The sequence below is a fragment of the Chlorocebus sabaeus genome, chromosome 26, assembly GCF_047675955.1.
Source record: "Chlorocebus sabaeus isolate Y175 chromosome 26, mChlSab1.0.hap1, whole genome shotgun sequence".
Taxonomy (NCBI): Eukaryota; Metazoa; Chordata; class Mammalia; order Primates; family Cercopithecidae; genus Chlorocebus; species Chlorocebus sabaeus.
Window position 1 is genome coordinate 5,860,011 of NC_132929.1, and position 18,933 is coordinate 5,878,943.

At 38.5% G+C, this 18,933-nt stretch overlaps 1 protein-coding gene across 10 annotated transcripts in view; it reads left to right on the forward strand.

Moving 5' to 3' along the window:
• Positions 1-18,933, forward strand: part of TJP1 (tight junction protein 1) — a 270,416-nt gene that overhangs the window by 166,353 nt on the left and 85,130 nt on the right. The gene's annotated exons all lie outside the window — the stretch shown is intronic.

Consider the following 18,933-nt stretch of genomic DNA (forward strand, 5'->3'; position numbering starts at 1 on the left):
AGACTGCTATCAATTTGAATTCTAGTTCTTCCTTTCTCTTGCCTTAGAAATGGGGAAGTGATTCAGTCACCTTCGAAAGCCTTGATTTTCCCAAGTTTAAAATGGAACAAATTGACACCAGTTCATGCTTTACCAATTTGTAAAGTTAAGTGCCTCTCAAAATTCTCTTTCCTCTCTTTGAAGAGAGCTGAATCTACTGATTACTCCCTTTCTTAGAGAATGTATGGAAAGAGAGAGTATTTAAATATTGACCTTGCACTTCACACTTACTGTTTCTACCACCTGTATCCATTAGTAGGAAGATGGAAAGGGAAAAGAGTCATGTTCCTGGACTCTGCCCCTGATTATCTCACGAATGTTTGGATCTGCACATAGTAGATAATGGGTAAATTAATTATTAAAAAATAGTGGTTTTTGGCCAGGTGAGGTGGCTCACGTCTGTAATCCCAGCACTTTGGGAGGCCGAGGCAGGTGGATCACGAGGTCAGGAGATCGAGACCATCCTGGATAACACAGTGAAACCCTGTCTCTACTAAAAATACAAAAAAATTAGCCAGGCATAGTGGTGGGTGCCTGTATTCCCAGCTACTCGGGAGGCTAAGGCAGGAGAAAGGCGTGAACCCGGGAGGCGGAGTTTGCAGTGAGCTGAGATCGTGCCACTGCACTCCAGCCTGGGCGACAGAGCAAGATTCCCTCTCAAAAAACTTTATAGTCAACTTTGTAATGTTTCATTATTAAATGGTGAAGAAAATCATTAAATAATACTAACCTTAACTTTCATAAACCTGCAATATGGCCTCCCTTTGTTTGAAATGTATTGATAGGCAGCATATTTAAATCAGATACATATGATTAAACATATAAAATAACTTACCTTATGACTGGTGGTGATGTCAATGATTTGCTATTATTTTTTTCACATTGCATTTGTTTTTATTAAGACTTTCATTGTTTTTATTGGTATAATTTACATATAGTAAAATTGACCCTTAGTGTACAGTTCTGAGTTTTGACAAGCGTACACAGTCATGTAACCACCACAATTAAAATACAAGACAGCTTCAATACAAAAACTTTCCCGTACACCTATTTTTAATCATCCCTGTCCCCTCACCTCCACTTAACCAATGATACAGTTTCTTTTTGTACTTTTTTGCCTTTTCTAGAATGTCATGTAAATGGACTCATACAACATGTAGCCTTTTGAGACTGACTTCTTACACGTAGCCTAATGTATTTGGGATTTCTCCATGATGTTACTCTATCAGTAGTTTCTCTTATTGCAGAGTAGCATTTCATTGTATGAATGTATAATTGTGTATCCATTCTCCAGCTGTGGTATATTTGGGTTTTACAGTTTCCATTGATTATGAACAAACCTCCTTTAGTGTACAGATTTTTGTATGAACATAACTTTTTATTTCTTTTGGGTAAATACTTAGGAAAAGACTTGGCTGTGGGTCCCATGGTAATAAGTTTTGAAGAAATGGTCAAACTCTCTATACCATCTAACACCGCCACTGGCATTGTATAAGAGCTCCAGTTGTTCTGTATCCTCATCAGCACTTGATACGGGTTGAGCATCCCAAATCTGAAATCTAAAATGCGAAATTCAAAACTTTTTGGTGATGACGTCATGTTTAAAGGAAATGCTCATTGGAACATTCTGAATTTTGGATTTTCAGATTATGAATGCCAAACTGGTAAGTGTAATGCAAGTATTCCCAAATCCAAAACATTTGAAATCTGAAACACTTCTGGTCCCAAACATTTCAGGTAAAGGATACTCAATCCGTATTGTCAGATTTGAAAAGAAAAAAAAAAAAGGCTGCGCACAGTGGCTCACGCCTGTAATCCCAGCAATTTGGGAGGCAGAGGCTGGTGGGTTACCTGAGGCCAGGAGTTCGAGACCAGCCTGGCCAATATGGTGAAACCTCATTTCTACTAAAAATACAAAAATTAGCCAGATGTGGTGGCCCACGCCTGTAGTCCCAGCTACTTGGGAGGCTGAGGCAGGAGAATTGCTTGAACCCAGGAGACTGAGGTTGCAATGAGCCGAGATCGCGCCATTGCACTCCATCCTGGGCAACAGAGCAAGACAAATTGCCATTCAATGTGTACCTAGTGGTATCACATGTGGTTTTAGTCTGCTTATCTCTAAAGACTAATGATCTCTTGATGTGCTCATTTGTTACTCATATATCTTTGGTAAAATGTATTCAAATCTTTTGCCCATTTTTAATTGGGCTTTTCTTATTGAGGTTTTATAACCTTGTGGCAAAATACAACATAGACTTCACGTATTCCAGTCTGTTGCCCATTTTTAAGCCCTATGTTGCTTGTTTTTTAGTTGTTGAGTTGCAGTAGTCTTTATATATTTTTGATATTAACCAGTTATTAAATATATGATTTGTAAATATTTTTTTCCTTTCCATGGATTGCCTTTTTACTCTGTGATTGTTCTTTTTGGTACACAGAAGTTACTGAGTTTTGAGAGGTTTTTATTTTTTTTGGTTATTTATTTATTTACGTATTCAGAATACAGGTTCTTTATCAGGTATTATTTTGTAAATATTTTTTTCCCATTCTGTGATTTGCCTTTTCTTTCTCTTAATGACAGTATCTGTTGCAGTACATGCTTTAAGTTTTGATAAAGCTCTGGCCAGGTATAGGGGCTCACGCCTGTAATCCCAGCACTTTGGGAGGCCGAGTCAGGCGAATCACTTGAGGCCAGGAATTTGAGACCAGCCTGGCCAACATGGTGAAAGCCCATCTCTACTAAAAATAAAAAAATTAGCTAGGAGTGTTGGCATGTGCCTGTAGTCCCAGCTACTCGGGAGGCTGAGGCAGAAGAATCACTTGATCCCAGGAGGCAGAGGTTGCAGTGACCTGAGATCATGCCACTGCACTTCAGCCTGGGCGACAGAGTAAGACTCCGTCTCAAAAGGAAAGAAAGAAAAATTTTTGTTAAAGTCCAGTTTGTTAATTTTTGCTTTTATCAATCATGCTTTTGGTTTTGTATCTCAGAAATCTTTGCCAAACCCAAAATCAAAAAGTTTTTCCTCTGTTTTCCTTTAAAAGTTTTATTTCAGTTAATTCTGTTTGTGCCATGAGATACAGGCAGAGAGTTTTTTTTTGTTCATATAGATGCCCAGTATTTATTTTGAAGAAGCATTTTGTTTGAAAGGTTACACTTTGGCCATTTAGTTGCCTTTCTCCCTTTGTCAAAAATAAATTGACCATGTATTTCTGGACTCCCTTGTCTGGTCCGTTGATCTGTGTCTGCCTTTTTTACCACCTACTTCTGTATCTATTACTGTAGCTTTATATTAAATGTGGAAATCAGGTAGGGCAAATCCTTCAAATACTTTAAAAAATTATTTTGGCTATTCTAGCTCCTTTGCCTTTCTGTATAAATTTTAGAATAATTTTGTCAACTTTTATCTTCCTTCCATCAAAGAAAATAAAACCTGCTGGGATTTATTGGGATTGCATTTGAATCTACAAATCATGGGAGAGAATTAACATTTTAACAATATTGAATATTCCAAACTCTGAATATAATGTTATCTCCTCATTGTTTTATTTCTTTAATGTATTGTAGTTTTTGGCAAATAGATCCTGCACACATTTTGTTAGGTTTATAGTTCAATATGTCATGTTTCTTGGTGCTATTGTAAATAGTTGTGTTTTTTTTTACTTCAATATTTAATTGTTCCCTGTTACTGTGTAGAAATGCAGTTTGTTCGTTTTTTAATAGCAACCTTGCAGTCTTAAAATTACTAGTTGTAGGAACTTTCTTGTGTAGATTCCTTAGTGTTTTCCTATGTGTAGGCAGTCATGTCATCTGTGTATAGAGGCAGTTTTTTCCCTCCTTTTGAATGCTCTTTATTTCTTTTTCTTGCCTTCTTGCACTAGCTTGAACTTTCAGGATGTTGTTAATTAGGAATGGTGAGTAGGCATACTTACCTTACTCCTAATACTGGGTAAAAGCTGTCTTTCACCAGTAAGTGTTTTTTTGGTTGATGCCTTTTGTCAGGTTAAGGAAGTTCCCTTGTATTTCTGTTTTGCCATTTGTTAGATTGAGGAAGTTCCCTGTATCTGGTGCTAGAGTTTTCTTTGTGGAAAGGGTTTTCATTACAAATTCAGTTTCTTTAACTTTGTATATAAATATTCAGGTTATGTGTTTCTTCCTTGTTACAGTTTTGTTTTGTGTTTTGGTAGGTTGTATCTTTTTTTTTTTTTTTGAGACAGTCTTGCTGTATCACCCAAGCTGGAATGCAGTGGTACGATCTCGGCTCACTGCAGCCTCTGGGGTTGAAGCGCTTTTCCTGCCTCAGCCTCTCAAGTAGCTAGGACTATAAGCATGCGCCACCAGACCTGGCTAGTTTTTGTGTTTTTAGTAGAGTTGGTGTTTCACCAGGTTGGCTGGGCTGGTCTTGAACTCCTGTCCTCAGGCAGTCCTCCCACCTCAGCCTCCCAAAGTGCTGGGATTACAGGTGCGAGCCACAGTGCCTGACCGGTAGTATCTTTCAAAATATTTGTCTTTATCATGTAAGTTGTTAAAATTACGAGCATAACATTGTTCATACTATTCCCTTATTTTTAATTTTGGATTTTGGATGGTTCTGTAAGGCTGTTTTGTTTTGTTTCATTATTTATATCGGTAATTTGGGTCTTATTTCTTCGTCAGTCTGGCTAGAGGTTTGACAATTTTATTGATCTTTTCAAAATACCTACTTTTGTTTTCATTGATATTCTTTATTCTGTTTTCTGTTTCATAGATTTCTGCTCTTATTTTAATATTTTCACCCTTTTGTTTTACCTTGAGTTTCAATTAAGCTCTTTTGATAGTTTTTTTTTTTTTTTTTACTAGAAGTGAGATTATTCATTAGAGACCACAGGTGCAGTTTGCTATTACCACATTATATCTTTTCCCTACTACCTTTTCAGTTTTTTCAATAAGCAAAATAACATAAGACACCTTTAAATTAGCTGAAGTGTGTCTTCCCTTTATATGCTCTTGCTTGGTTTTGTTAGGAATTCATGTGTAGGAAAATAATGAATGTATTTACCACAAACCTGTGTCTCATTAGCTCAGGGAAAGTGAGAAAGATCCTGAATATTAAGAAAACAGAATCTGATTTTTCTGACCTTGTTAAAAAGTGTCATACCAATTCATCGTGGTAGGTAATGGCTCAGGCAAGTCTGTTGTGATAATGCCCACTTTAGATGATAAGTGCAGGTTCCATTTTGTACCTGGCTTCTTTCTGTGCCTCAATTTTTTTTTTTTTTCTTTTTTTTGCCATGAGAGGGCAGCCCAGAAAATGTCATCAGAAGATACATAGAGATAAGAGAGGTATATAACTCACAATTCTTTGGTTGTTAAATATACTAACTGTTGCACTAGGAAAATAGCTGGGTTTCCTCTGAGCCTTATCACAGAGAGACTATGACAAAATCAAAGTCCTCACCAGCCATCCCTCCAGGAATAGTTTTTTGGTTGTTTTTTGTTTGTTTTTGTGTTTTTTTGAATTAAAAAAAAAAACATTTTCAGTGCAAGTAGTAATAAAAAGTCTCCACTCAAAGAAAAGCCCAGGACCTGATGGCTTCACTGCTGAATTCTACCAAACATTTAAAGAAGAATTATATCACTCCTACTCAAACTATTCCAAAAAGCTAACAAGAGAATACTTCCAAATTCATTCTACAAGGCCAGTATTTCCCTGGTACCAAAACCGGACAAAGACACAATAAAAAAAGAAAACTACAGGCCAGTATCTTTGAACAGAGATGCAAAATCCTCAAACCAAATTCAACTACGTATTTAAAAGATCATTCATTGTAATCAAGTGGGATTCATCCCAGGGATGCAAGGATGGTTCAGCATACTCTGATATGGTTTGTGTTTGTGTCCCTGCCCAAATCTTATGTTGATTTGTAATCCCCATTGTTTGAGGAGGGGCCTGGTGGAAGGTGATTGGATCATAGGAGTGGAGTTCTCATGAATGGTTTAGCACCACCTCCCCTTGCTGCTGTATAGTGAGTGAGTTCTCATGAGATCTGGTTCTTTAAACCTCCCTGCTCTCGTCTCTCTCCTACTCTGGCCATGTGATCTGTGTGTTCCCCTCTTGCCTTCTGCCCTGATTATACATTTCCTGAGGCCTCCCCAGAAGCAAAGCAGATGCTGTCATGCTTGCTGTACAGCCTGCAGAATAGTGACCCAGTGAAACCTCTTTTTTTAAGTAAATTGCCCGGTCTCAGGTATTTCTTTATAGCAGTGAGAGAACCACCTAATACATATTCAGATCTGTAAATACGATACATCACATCAAAAGAATGAAGGGCATAAAACATGTGTCCATTTCTATAGATGCCAAAAAAGTATTCAGTAAAATTCAGCATCCCTTCATGATAAAAACTCAACTGGATGTAGAAGGAACATGCCTCAACATAATAAAAGCCACAGACAGATAAACCCACAGCTAGTATCATGGGGGGGATATCTGAAACCTTTCCTGTATGTAAGATCTGGAAGAAGGCAAAGATACCCACTTTCACCACCTTTCTTCAGTGTGGTGCTGGAAGTCCTAGCCAGAGCAATTAAACAGGAGAAGAAAAGAAAAGGCATCCAAATTGGAAAGAAAAAAGTTAGATTACTCTTGTTTGCAGACAATAGTATCTCAAATTTAGAAACACCTAAGGACTCTACCAGAAAACTGTTAGAACTGAGGTTTAGTAAAATTGCAGGATGCAGAATCAGCATATAAAAATCAGCAGCATTTCTGTATGCCGAGAGCAAACAATCTGGAAAATAAACCAATAAAATAATCTTATTTACAGTAGCTACAAATAAAATATGTAGGAATAAACTTACCCAAAGAAGCAAAAAATTTCTACAGTGAAAACTATAAAACACTGATGAAAGATATTGAAGAGGACACCAAAAAGTGGAAAGATACTCCATGGTCATGGATTCAGTATTGTTGGAATCAGTGTTTTAAAATGTCCACACTACCCGAAGGAATTTACAGATTCATTGCAACCCTTGTCAAAATACCAATGACATTCTTCACAGAAGAATGTTTTGGGATTGGAAAAACAGTCGTAAAATTTCTGTGGAACCACAAAGACCCAGAGTAGGCAAAGCAATCCTGGGCAAAAAGAACAAAACTGAAGAAATCACATTACATACATTATGTGACTTCAAATTATACTCCAGAGCTATAGCATGGTGCTGGCACAAAAACAGACAGAGACCAATGGAACAGAATAGAGAGCCCAGAAAAAAATCCACACATTTACAGCCAACTCATTTTCAACAAAGTCACCAAGAACATTGGGGAAAGGACAGTCTACAATAAATCGTGCTGGGAAAATTGGACATCCACATGTAGAAGAATGAAACTGGACCCCTATCTCTTGCTATATACTAAAACAAATCAAAATGGATTAAACACCTGAAGTTATGAAACTACTAGAAGAAACATTGGGAAATACTGAAGGTCATTGGTCTGGGCTAAGGTTTCTTGAGTAAGACTTCCAAAGAACAGGCAACCACAACAAAATGGACAGTGGGATCACGTCACGCTCAAAGCTGCTGCACAATAAACAGTCAACAAAATGAAGCAACAACCCACAGAATGAGAACAAATATTTGCATACTCCCCAGCTGTCAAGAGATAATAACCAGAATATATAAGGAGCTAAAACAATAGGAAAAAGAAATCCAATTTTAAAATGGGCAAAAGATCTGAAGCCCAAGAGCTGAATAGATGTTTCTCAAAAGAAGACATATGGATAAATGGTCAACAGGTATATGAAAAAATGGTCCACATCACTAATCAGAGAAATACTCATCAAAACTATAATGAAATATTTCATCTCAGTTAAGATGGCTTTTATCAGAAAGACAGGCAATAACAAATGCTAGTGAGCATGCGGAAAAAAGAGAACTCTTATATGTTGTTGATAGGAATGTAAACTAGTACAGTCACTATGAAGACTAGTATGGAGGCGGGGCATGGTGGCTCACGCCTGTAATCCCAGCACTTTGGGAGACCGAGGTGGGCAGATCACGAAGTCAGGAGATCGAGACCATCCTGGCTAACACAGTGAAACCTCATCTCTACTAAAAATACAAAATAAAAAAAAATTTTTACACAAAAAAATGGGGTGGGCATGGTGGCGGGCACCTGTAGTCCCAGCTACTCGGGAAGCTGAGGCAGGAGAATGGCGTGAACCTGGGAGGCGGAGCTTGGAGTGAGCCTAGATTGCTCCACTGCACTCCAGCCTGGGCAACAGTGCCAGACTCTGTCTCAAAAAAAGAAAAACAAAAATACTATGGAGGCTCCTCAAAAACTAAAAATAGAGCAACCATATGATCCAGCAATTCCACTGCCGAGTATATATCCCAAAGAAAGGCCTAGGTGCGGTGGCTCATGCCTGTAATCCCAGCACTTTGGGAAGACAAGGTGAGCAGTTCACCTGAAGTCAAGAGTTCGAGATCAGCCTGACCAAAATGGAGAAACCCTGTCTCTACTAAAATCCAAAATATTAGCCAGATATGGTGGTGTGCACTTGTAGTCCCAGCTACTCGGGAGGCTGAGACTTGGGAATTGCTTGAACCCGGGAGGCAGAGATGGCAGTGAGCCAAAATCACACCATTGCACTCCAGCCTGGCAACAGAGTGAGACTCTGTCTCAAAAAAGAAAGAAAAAGAAATCAGTATATCAAAGGGATAACTGCACTCACATGTTTATTCCAGCATTATTCATGATAGCCCAAGTTATGGAATCAACATAAGTTTCTCATCAGTTGACGAAGGGATAAAGAAAATGTAAATATGCTCTATGGAATATTACTCAACCATAGAAAAGAATGAAATCGTATCATTTGCAACAACATGAATGGGACTGGAGGACATTACGTTAAGTGAAATAAGCCAGGCACAGAAAGACAGGTGCCACGTCTTCTCACTCATGTGGGAACTGAAAAAAAAAAAAAGAAAAAATGAACTCATGGAGACAGAGAGTCGAATGATGGTTACCAGAGACTGGGAAGGGTGGTGGGGAATTGGGGATAGAGAAGACTTGGTTAATGGGTGCAAAAATACGGTTAGAAGGAGTAAGATATAGGCCGGGCGTGGTGGCTCACGCCTGTAATCCCAGCACTTTGGTAGACTGAGGCGGGTGGATCACGAGGTCAGGAGGTCGAGACCATCCTAGCTAACACAGGTAAAACCCCGTCTCTATTAAAAATATAAAAAATTAGCCAGACGTGGTGTCGGGCGCCTGTAGTCCCAGCTACTCGGGAGGCTGAGGCAGGAGAATGGCGTGAACCCAGGAGGCGGAGCTTGCAGTGAGCCGAGACCACACCACTGCACTCCAGCCTGGGTGACAGAGCAAGACTCTGTCTCAAAAAAAAAAAAAAGGAGTAAGGTATAGTGTTTAGTAGCACAATAGGGCAACTATCGTTAATTTTTTATATATTTCACAGTAACTAAAAGAGTGGAATTGGAATGTTCATAACAACAAAGAAATGATAAATGCTTGAGGTTCTGGATATCCCAGTTACCCTGATTTGATCGTTACACATTATACTTGTATCAGAATGTGTGACGTGGATCCCATAACAACTATTATTTACTATAATAATTAAAAATAAAAATATTTTTTAAATCTTTGGACAATGAAAAAGTCTTGCCAGTGCGAGCTGAGAGAGTTATGTCAAAGCATGATAACTTAATTGACTTCATTCTCTGAGGCTACAGAACGATACTTTCAACTGTCTCAGTCTTTTGGTGTTCTAAGATGGTGCCAAATAAAATTTAGACTATCTAGAGCAGGGTCAGCAAAGTATTTATTTAAAGAGCCAAATAGTAAATAAGTATTTTAGGCTTTGCAGACCATAAGTCTCTGTCAAAACTACTCAGCCCTGCAGCCGTATTGTAGAAGCAACCATAGACAACAGGCAAACGAATGAATGTGGCTGTGTTCCAACTGTGGGCCATAGTGTACTGACCACTGATTAGAGCAGTGGCCCTCCGGGTTTTATTATAAAGAGGGATCAACTGCGCAGTCCCTACCCATCAAAGATTCTTACTCAGTCTGTCTGGGCTGGGACCCCTAACATGTATTTTAAATGGGCTTCAGTTTGAAATGAAGGACTATGGCCTGTGGCATCCCACTTTTAAGCAACACTCACAGAGGAATGAGAAAGCTTGTTCTCTCTGAGGTGAGCAAGTGGGCTTTTGGCAGTGGTAGTAACTGAAGGGGATAATTTGAAAGTATATTCTCTTGGCAGTAACCTGGAGTATAGATACTCTATATTGCCAAGTAAGGACAAATTCATATTCTTTGACATCTGACAGTCAATTTTATGAAAGTTGGAGGTCATTTGATAAAAAAAGCCATTTAATTGATGAGAACCTATCATTTTCTGCTATTTACTGTCTAGAATAATATATGCTTCATTCTTTCATTTGTGTTTCCAGAAGGTACTTTCTTCATCTTACATTTTAGAAACCGTTGAAACCCTATTCATTCTTTTTTTTTTTTTTTTTTTTGAGACGGAGTCTCGCTCTGTCGCCCAGGCTGGAGTGCAGTGGCCAGATCTCAGCTCACTGCAAGCTCCGCCTCCTGGGTTCATGCCATTCTCCTGCCTCAGCCTCCCGAGTAGCTGGGATTACAGGCGCCCGCCAACTCACCCAGCTAGTTTTTTTGTATTTTTAGTAGAGACGGGGTTTTGCCGTATTAGCCAGGATGGTCTCGATCTCCTGACCTCGTGATCCACCCGTCTCGGCCTCCCAAAGTGCTGGGATTACAGGCTTGAGCCACCGCGCCCGGCCAACCCTATTCATTCTTAAAGACTTAAGTAATTTTTTGGTGTTCCACTGTGTGCCAAGCATTGTTGCACTCTCGTAGGCCCTGGAATTATATCAGAAAAAAACAGGCAGAATTTGCCTCCTCATGGATTCTGATCTCTCTGCTGGTCCTCAGTGACAGCTGAATATGTACATCAGATAGTTGTTTACCCCATCTTCTACTACATGATAACTTTCACAGGGGTTGGAAATCTTAAGTCAGTTTTCTATCCCCTTAGTGCTTGGTACCTCGTTCTGCCCCAAAAAACTGAATTCCCTAGGACACCAGTCATGTTGAATCAAAGTCACTCTTGGGAGGTCTACAACAGCACTGCCCAGTAGCAGTATAATACAAACCACATATGTAAATTTAAGTGTTTTAGTCTTCCTATTAAAAACTGTAAAAAAAAAAAAAAAAAGTGAAACTAACTTTATAATAGGTCTTATTTAGTATGTACAAAATATATTTCAACATGTAATAAGTTTGAAAATTGATCAATTGAGTCCTACAAAATTGTTCACTTTTCAATGTCAGCACCTTTCAGGTAACGCTAGCCATATTTGAAGTGCTTAATAGTCACATGTCTAATGCTTATCATATTAGTGTAGGTGTGTAGCTTCAGACGGTAACTGCATGTGTTCATCTCTCCTGCAGCTGTAACACACCCACACCTTTTCAGCTTTCAGATACTCTCCCTTAGAAAATGCATACGTTTTTCTAATTCTTTGGGAAATAAAGTGAATTCCTCAGGAATGAGTTGCTCGTCGTTACTCTGCTTTTTCATTTTCTAAAATAGAATTATGTAAGGGATTAAATGAGTATTTGTATACTAAAGCATTAAAAGATGAGTATAGAAAGCAAGGAAACTAGGCAAGAGGTAATTTTAAGCGTAAGCTAGTGAGTGTTTCAATTAGGGAGGTGATTGCCTAAGAGGTAAACTTGGGACAAGGGGTGCCAAGGCAGTGCACTGGAGGGAAGAACAGTCATTAACAGACCCAGGACAGCTGGTTAACCACATGCAAAATAATGAATTTGGACCCCTACCTCACAAGATTTACAAAAATTAAGTTTAAATGAACCATAGGTGTAAGTATAAGAGCTTAAACTCTAAACCTCTTTGAAGAAAACAGGAATAATTATTCGTGACCTGGGTTAGGCAGTGGTTTATCGGATATGATGTCAAAAGTGCAGGCAACAAAAAGGAAAACAGATATATTGGACCCCATCAAAATTAGAAACTTTTGTGCTTCAAAGGACACCATCCAGAAAGCGAGAAGATATTCCACAGAACGGGAAAAGATACTTGCAAATCATATATCTGATAAGGGATTTGTTTCTAGAATATATAAATAATTTTTATAATTGAACAATAAAAAGACAGTTGAAAAATAGCAAATGATTTGAATAGATATTTCTCAAAGAAAATGTATGAATGTGCAATAAACACATGAAAAGATGTTCAATATCATTAGCCTTCAAGGAAATGTATATCAAAAAGTATAGTGAAATACCCCTTCACACCCACTAGGATGGCTATACTCAGAAAGACAATAAATATTGGCAAGGATGTGGATAAATTAAAACCTTTGTACATTGCTGATAGGACTGTAAAATGGCGCAGCTGCTGTAGAAAACAGTTTGAGAGTTCCTCATAGAATTATTATGGGACATAGCAGTTCCACTCAGAGGTGTACACCCAAGAGAAATGAAAGCAAATGTCTACATAATAAGTTATACATGAGTGTTCATGGCACCATTATTCATAATAGATCTGACTATTAGCTGATGAATAATGAATAAACATTTTGGTATATACATAGAATGGAATATTATTTAGCAATACAAAGAAATGAAGTACTAATACATGCCACAACGTTGATGAACCTTGAAAACATTATGCTAAGTGAAGATGTCAGTCATAAAAGAACATATATTGTGTGATTCCATTTATAAGAAGTATTCAGAATAGGTGAATAGAGAGTTGTTAGTGGTTGCTGAGTCTAGGGGTTTGAGAGATGATGGCTAAAGAGTGCGGAGTTTCGTTTTAGGGTGATGAAAATGTTATAAAATTTTGATGGGGTCCAATGTATGTGTTTTCTCCTTTGTTGCTTATACTTTTGACATCATATTCAATAAGCCATTGCCTAACCCAGGTCATGAAGATTTATTCCTGTGTTTTCTTCAAAGAGGTTTAGAGTTTAAGCTCTTAGACTTAAACCTATGGTTCTTAAAACTTAATTTTTGTAGATGATGTGAGGTAGGGGTCCAAGTTCATTATTTTGCATGTGGTTAACAAGCACCATCTGTAACCAGTGATGGTTACAACTATGTACATACTAAAAACCATTGAATCATACACTTTAAAGAGTGAATTTATGATATATGAATTATATATCAATAAAATGATAAAAGAAATTTTACTTATCTGTCAAGCAGCTCCAAACCGCTATCTGATAGATGGAAGTATTTAAGCTGAAGCAAACATGTAATCTAAGATACACTCCCTTTATCTGGTAGAAGGCTATTATTTGCACTTACAGAGTGCATTATGAATTTTTCAGACCCTTCATTATATTTGTCTGTGAAGTAGGTGTTAACCATGTGAAATAAGGTGAGTCTCAGAAACGTCTAGTAAAATGCCCCTTAAGAGCTAGAACTTGAACCCAGGTTTGGACACAGCATACTGTGCTCTTTATATGTCATATATATATGTCAGGTCTAATTTACAATTTTTAAATGTGTCTGGCACAGTGGCTCACACCTGTAATTCCAATACTTTGGGAGGCCAAGGTGGAGCATCACTGTAGGCCAGGAGTTCTAGGCCAGGAGTTCAAGACCAGTGGAGGCAACATAGACCCTGTCTCTACACACCCCTCAAAAATTTAGCCAGGCATGGTCGTGTATACTTGTAGTCCCAGTTATTTCAGGAGGCTGAGGCCAGAGGATCACTTGAACCCAGGAGTTTGAAATTACAGTGAGCTATGATTGCACCACTGCACTCCAGCCTGGGCAGCAGAGTGAGACCCTGTCTCTAAAAAGCAAAAAGTTTTTGGAATGTAATTTCTGAAATTAAGAACTCATATAATTCACATAAACTACACAAAGGTCTCTCTATACATGCAATAAAGTGAATAAAATAAAGGGTAGGTAATTTGGCAAGGGAGGAGCCAGTGTTTGTTTAGAACATTGGTGGTGAGGCTAATTTTATAGGGAAAATGACAGTCTTAAAGAAGGGGAATTGGAGGTATTCTGTAGGAAGCTGGAAATAGGAAAATGGAACAGGAATGAGAAATGAAAACTATGATTTGAGAATCAGAACTTAAAGAATGACAGTAAGAATAAACAGAAGGACACACACAATTTGACTAGCCAAGGGACACAAGTGTTAAAAAATCGAATCAATCTGACAGTCATAGAAGATTGAACAATGTTTTGAGAACTACCAAATTGGTAGAAAATCTGCAGTGCTTGGGTCTTGTGACTTCTAATCTGTTTGGGCTGACCACTAATTTTTAACAGGCCTTTAAAATCTTTTGAGACCCCCATGGAATCAAAGTATATTAAAGTTGATAACATTAACATCTCTCTTATGCAGATGAGGGAACTTAAATCTATGGAGGTCTTACATAAGGTCATGATTGGCACACAGGACCCCGGCCTGCTGACTTCACCTGTAAGAAGGGAGCTGGAACAGAAAATTGCTGAGGCTCCATCTGGTTTTCAAATTCTGTGATGTCAGTGGCCACTGTGAAAACAAATGGCTAGAACAGGTCCCATTGAATGTTAATTGAAATTCCATTGAAAAGTTAATTGGAAGAATAAGAGGAGAAAAGTAAGACTGGAATTAGTGAGGAAAGTTATAAGTTAGCTGATTGTACAAGTTTGATGTGGACAAATGGGAGAATAAAACAAAAGGCAACAAGTGGAATCCTTAAGTAGGTAATTGGGCATATTCAATAGGAGCAGAGAGGAATCTTTGGAGAAGAAATTAGACAGTTATTTGTGAAACAGGAGCAACTTTCAGGAATTTTTTTTTAAGGAACCAAGAAATACTTTAACCAATGGGTGAGCAGGCCTTTTCTGTGAAAGGCCAGATTATAAATAGCTTGACTTTGTGCACCACAAGGTCCCTGCAACTATTCAGTGCAAAAGCAGTCATAATTATATGTAAAGGAATGGACATGTCCAGTAAAACGGGACACATAACTGAAAAAATTCCAGGACCCGTTTCCAAGTTCTAACATCAATTCAGTTGTCTAGCCAGGCATAGACATATCAACGCAGAAGTTGTTGCTGCTCATGGTTGCTTAAGGTTTTGAAAGTTTGAAATATGGCAAGTCTTTGCTGCTCTTTCTTCCATCCCCAGAAGCTAAAAGTTATCCTGTACATTTTCTCATGTAAACATACTTTAAAAAATCAACTATCTTGGCAGAACTGCACAATTTTTACGTTAAAGATAGATGAGAAAAAAAGTCACATTTTCCATTTCTGTTGAAAACCCCTTGGGAATGTACCGTGATAGTCTGTTAGTAAGTCTAAGACAGAGAGCATATTATTGCCTCGGAGTAATCTACCTCCACTTTGATTACTGGAAACAGTAAAAAAAATTTTTTTTGCACATGCTATCATTTATTTCTCTGTTTTAAAATGGTTTTTACCATATCTGGATCATTTATATCATTTAACCCTTTAATCCTTGTTTAATCTCGGTATTATAAATAAGTACAGTATACATGTAGTGCTTATCACCAGTCCTGTCCATATATCTCTTGTCATTTTGATTGTCAGAATGTTATTCTGTATTAGATTCCTTAGGATGAGATAATAAAGACAGTATTTCCTTTGTTCTTGCATGTTGACTGGTTTATTTGTGTTTTTTGTACTTGAAGGTCAGTTTTGTTGAATATAAAATCCTTGACTCGGCTGGGTGTGGTGGCTCACGCCTGTAATCCCAACACTTTGGGAGGCCGGGGTGGGCGCATCACCTGAGGTCAGGAGTTCGAGACAAGCCTGGCCAACATGGTGAAACCCCATCTCTACTTAAAAAAAAAAAAATTTTAGCCAGGTTTGGCAGTGGGCACCTGTAATCCCAGCTTCCTGGGAGGCTGAGGCAGGAGAGTCCCTTGAACCTAGGAGGCAGAGGTTGCAGTGAGCCGAGATTGCGCCATTGCACTCCAGCCTGAGGGAGAAGAGCAAAACTCTGTCTCAAATAAAAAGTCATGGAGTCACTATTTTTTTCTTAAACTTCAGTCATCTAAATATGTTTTTGGTGTTTAGTCCTCCTGAGTTGATACTCTCAGATAACTCACATATCCACAGTGATGTAAACTCTTTCAGTACCTAGTTTCAGTTTTTTCAAAAATAGTATCAGGAAAGTTTTTTGTTTGCTTGTTTTTGTTTTTTGTTTTTTCCCTTATTTTGATTTGCTTCTTTAGGGCTCCTGCTGTTTATATATATCATGCTGCTTTTGCTTGTCTTCAGTGTTTGTAATGTTCCTCAAATCCTTTTTATAAAATCTCTTGTGTTCTTTTTAAAAAAATGTTATTTGTTTATTTAAAAACTTTTAGGTTCGGGGTACATGTGCAGATTTGTTGTCGGTAGACTTGTGTCACAGGGGTTTGATGTACAGATTATTTCGTCGCCTAGTACTAAGCCTAGTGCCGAATAATTACTTTTTCTGCTCCTCTCCCACCCTCCACCCTCTGGTAGTCCCCAGTGTGTTCCTTCTGTGTCCATGTGTTCTCATCATTTAGCTCCCGCTTATAAGTGACAACATGCAGTGTTTGGTTTTCTGTTCCTGTGTTAGTTTGCTAAGGATGATGGCCTCCCATTACACCCATGTTCTCACAAAGGACATGATCTTGTTCTTTTTTATGGTTGCATAGTTATACTACATTTTCTTCATCCAGTCTTCCATTGATGGGCATTTAGGTTGATTCCACATCTTAGCTATTGTGAATAGAGCTGCAGTGAACATATACGTGCATGTATCTTTATGATAGAATAATCTATATTACTTTGGGTATATACCCAGTAATGGGATTGCTGGCTCGAACGGTAGTTCTCCTTTCAGCTCTGAGGAATTGCCATACTGCTTTCCCCAACGTGTATAAGCAGTGCCTTTTCCCTGTAGCCTTGCCAGCATCTGTTATTTTTTTGACTTTTTAATATTAGCCATTCTGACAGGTGTGAGATGATATCTCTGCGTTTTTGTTTGTTTCTTTGAGACGGACTTTTGCTCTTTTTGCCCAGGCTGGAGTGCAGTGGCACAATCTTAGCTCACTGCAACCTCTGCCTCCCGGTTTCAAACGATTCTCCTGCCTCAGACTCCCATATAGCTGGGATTACAGGCATGCACCACCATGCCTGGCTAATTTTTGTATTTTTAGTAGAGATGGGGTTTCACCATATTAGACTGGCCTTGAACTCCTGACCTCAGGTGATCCACCAGCCTCAGCCTTCCAAAGTGCTGGGATTACAGGCGTGAGCCACCGCGCCTGGCCGCTCATTGTGGTTTCGGTTTGCATTTCTATGATGATTACTGATGTTGAACATTTTTTCATATGATTATTGGCAGCTTTTTTTTTTTTTTTTTTTTTTGAAAAGTGTTCATGTCCTTTGCCCACTTTCTAATGCGGTTGTTTTTTTTCTTGTAAAATTGTGTGTAGATGCTGGATATTAGACCTTTGTCAGATGCAGATATTAGACCTTTGCAGGTGTTTTCTCATATTCTGTAGGTTGTCTGTTTACTCCTTTGATGGTTTCTTTTGCTGTGCAGAAGCTCTTTAGTTTAATTAGGTTCCATTTGTCAACTTTTGCTTTTGTTGCAGTTGCTTTTGGCGTCTTTGTCATGCCATCTTTGCCAGTTCCTAAGTCCAGAATGGTATTGCCTGAGTTGTCTTCCAGGGTTTTTATAGTTTTGGGTTTTACGTTGATGTCTTTCATCCATCTTGAGTTGATTTCTATGTATGTTATAAGGAAGGGTTCCAGTTTCAATCTTCTGCATATGGCTAGCCAGTTACCCCAGCACCATTTATTGAACAGGGAATCCTTTCCCCATTGCTTGCTTTTGTCAGCTTTGTCGAAGATGAGATGCTCGTATGTGTGGCCTTATTTCTGGGCTCCCTGTTATGTTCTGTTGGTCTGAGTGTCTGTCTGTGTTACAGTACCATGCTGTTTGGTTGCTGTAGCCCTGTAGTTTAGTTTGAAGCTGGGTAACGTAATGCCTCCAGCTTTATTCTTTTTGCTTAGGATTGTCTTGGCTGTTCGAGCTCTTTTTTGGTTCCATATGAATTGCATTCCTGATTTGGCTCTTGGCTGTTGTTTGTGTATAAGAATGCTAGTGTTTTTTGCATATTGACTTTGTATGCTGAAACTTTGCTGAAGTTATTTATCAGCTTAAGGAGCTTTTGCACTGAGACCATGGAGTTTTCTAGATATAGAACCATGTCATCTGCAAACGGGGATAGTTTAACTTCCTCTGTTCCTATTTGGATGCCCTTTATTTCTTTCTCTTGCCTGATTGCTCTAGCCAGGACTTCCAATACTGTGTTGAATAGGAGTGATGAGAGAGGGCATCCTTGTCTTGTGCTGGTTTTCAAGGAGAATGCTTCCAGCTTTTGCCCGTTCAGTATGATGTTGGCTGTAGGTTTGTCGTACACAGCTCTTACTATTTTGAGGTGTGTTCCTTCAATTTCAATGCCTAGTTTATTGAGAGTTCTTAACGTGAAAGGATGTTGAAGTTTATTGAAAGCCATTTCTGCGTCTGTTAAGATAATCATGTGTTTTTTGTCTTTAGTTCTGTTTATGTAATGAATCACATTTAATGATTTGCATATGTTGAACCAACCTTGCATCCCAGGGATAAGGCCTATTTGATGGTGGATTAGCTTTTTGATATGCTGCTGGATTCAGCTTGCTAGTATTTTGTTGAGGATTTTTGCATCAATGTGTATCAAAGATATTTGCCTGAAGTTTTATTTTTTGTGTCTTTGCCAGATTTTGGTATCAGGATGATGCTGGCCTCATAGAATGAGTTGGGGTGTTGTTCGTCCTCTTCAGTTTTTTG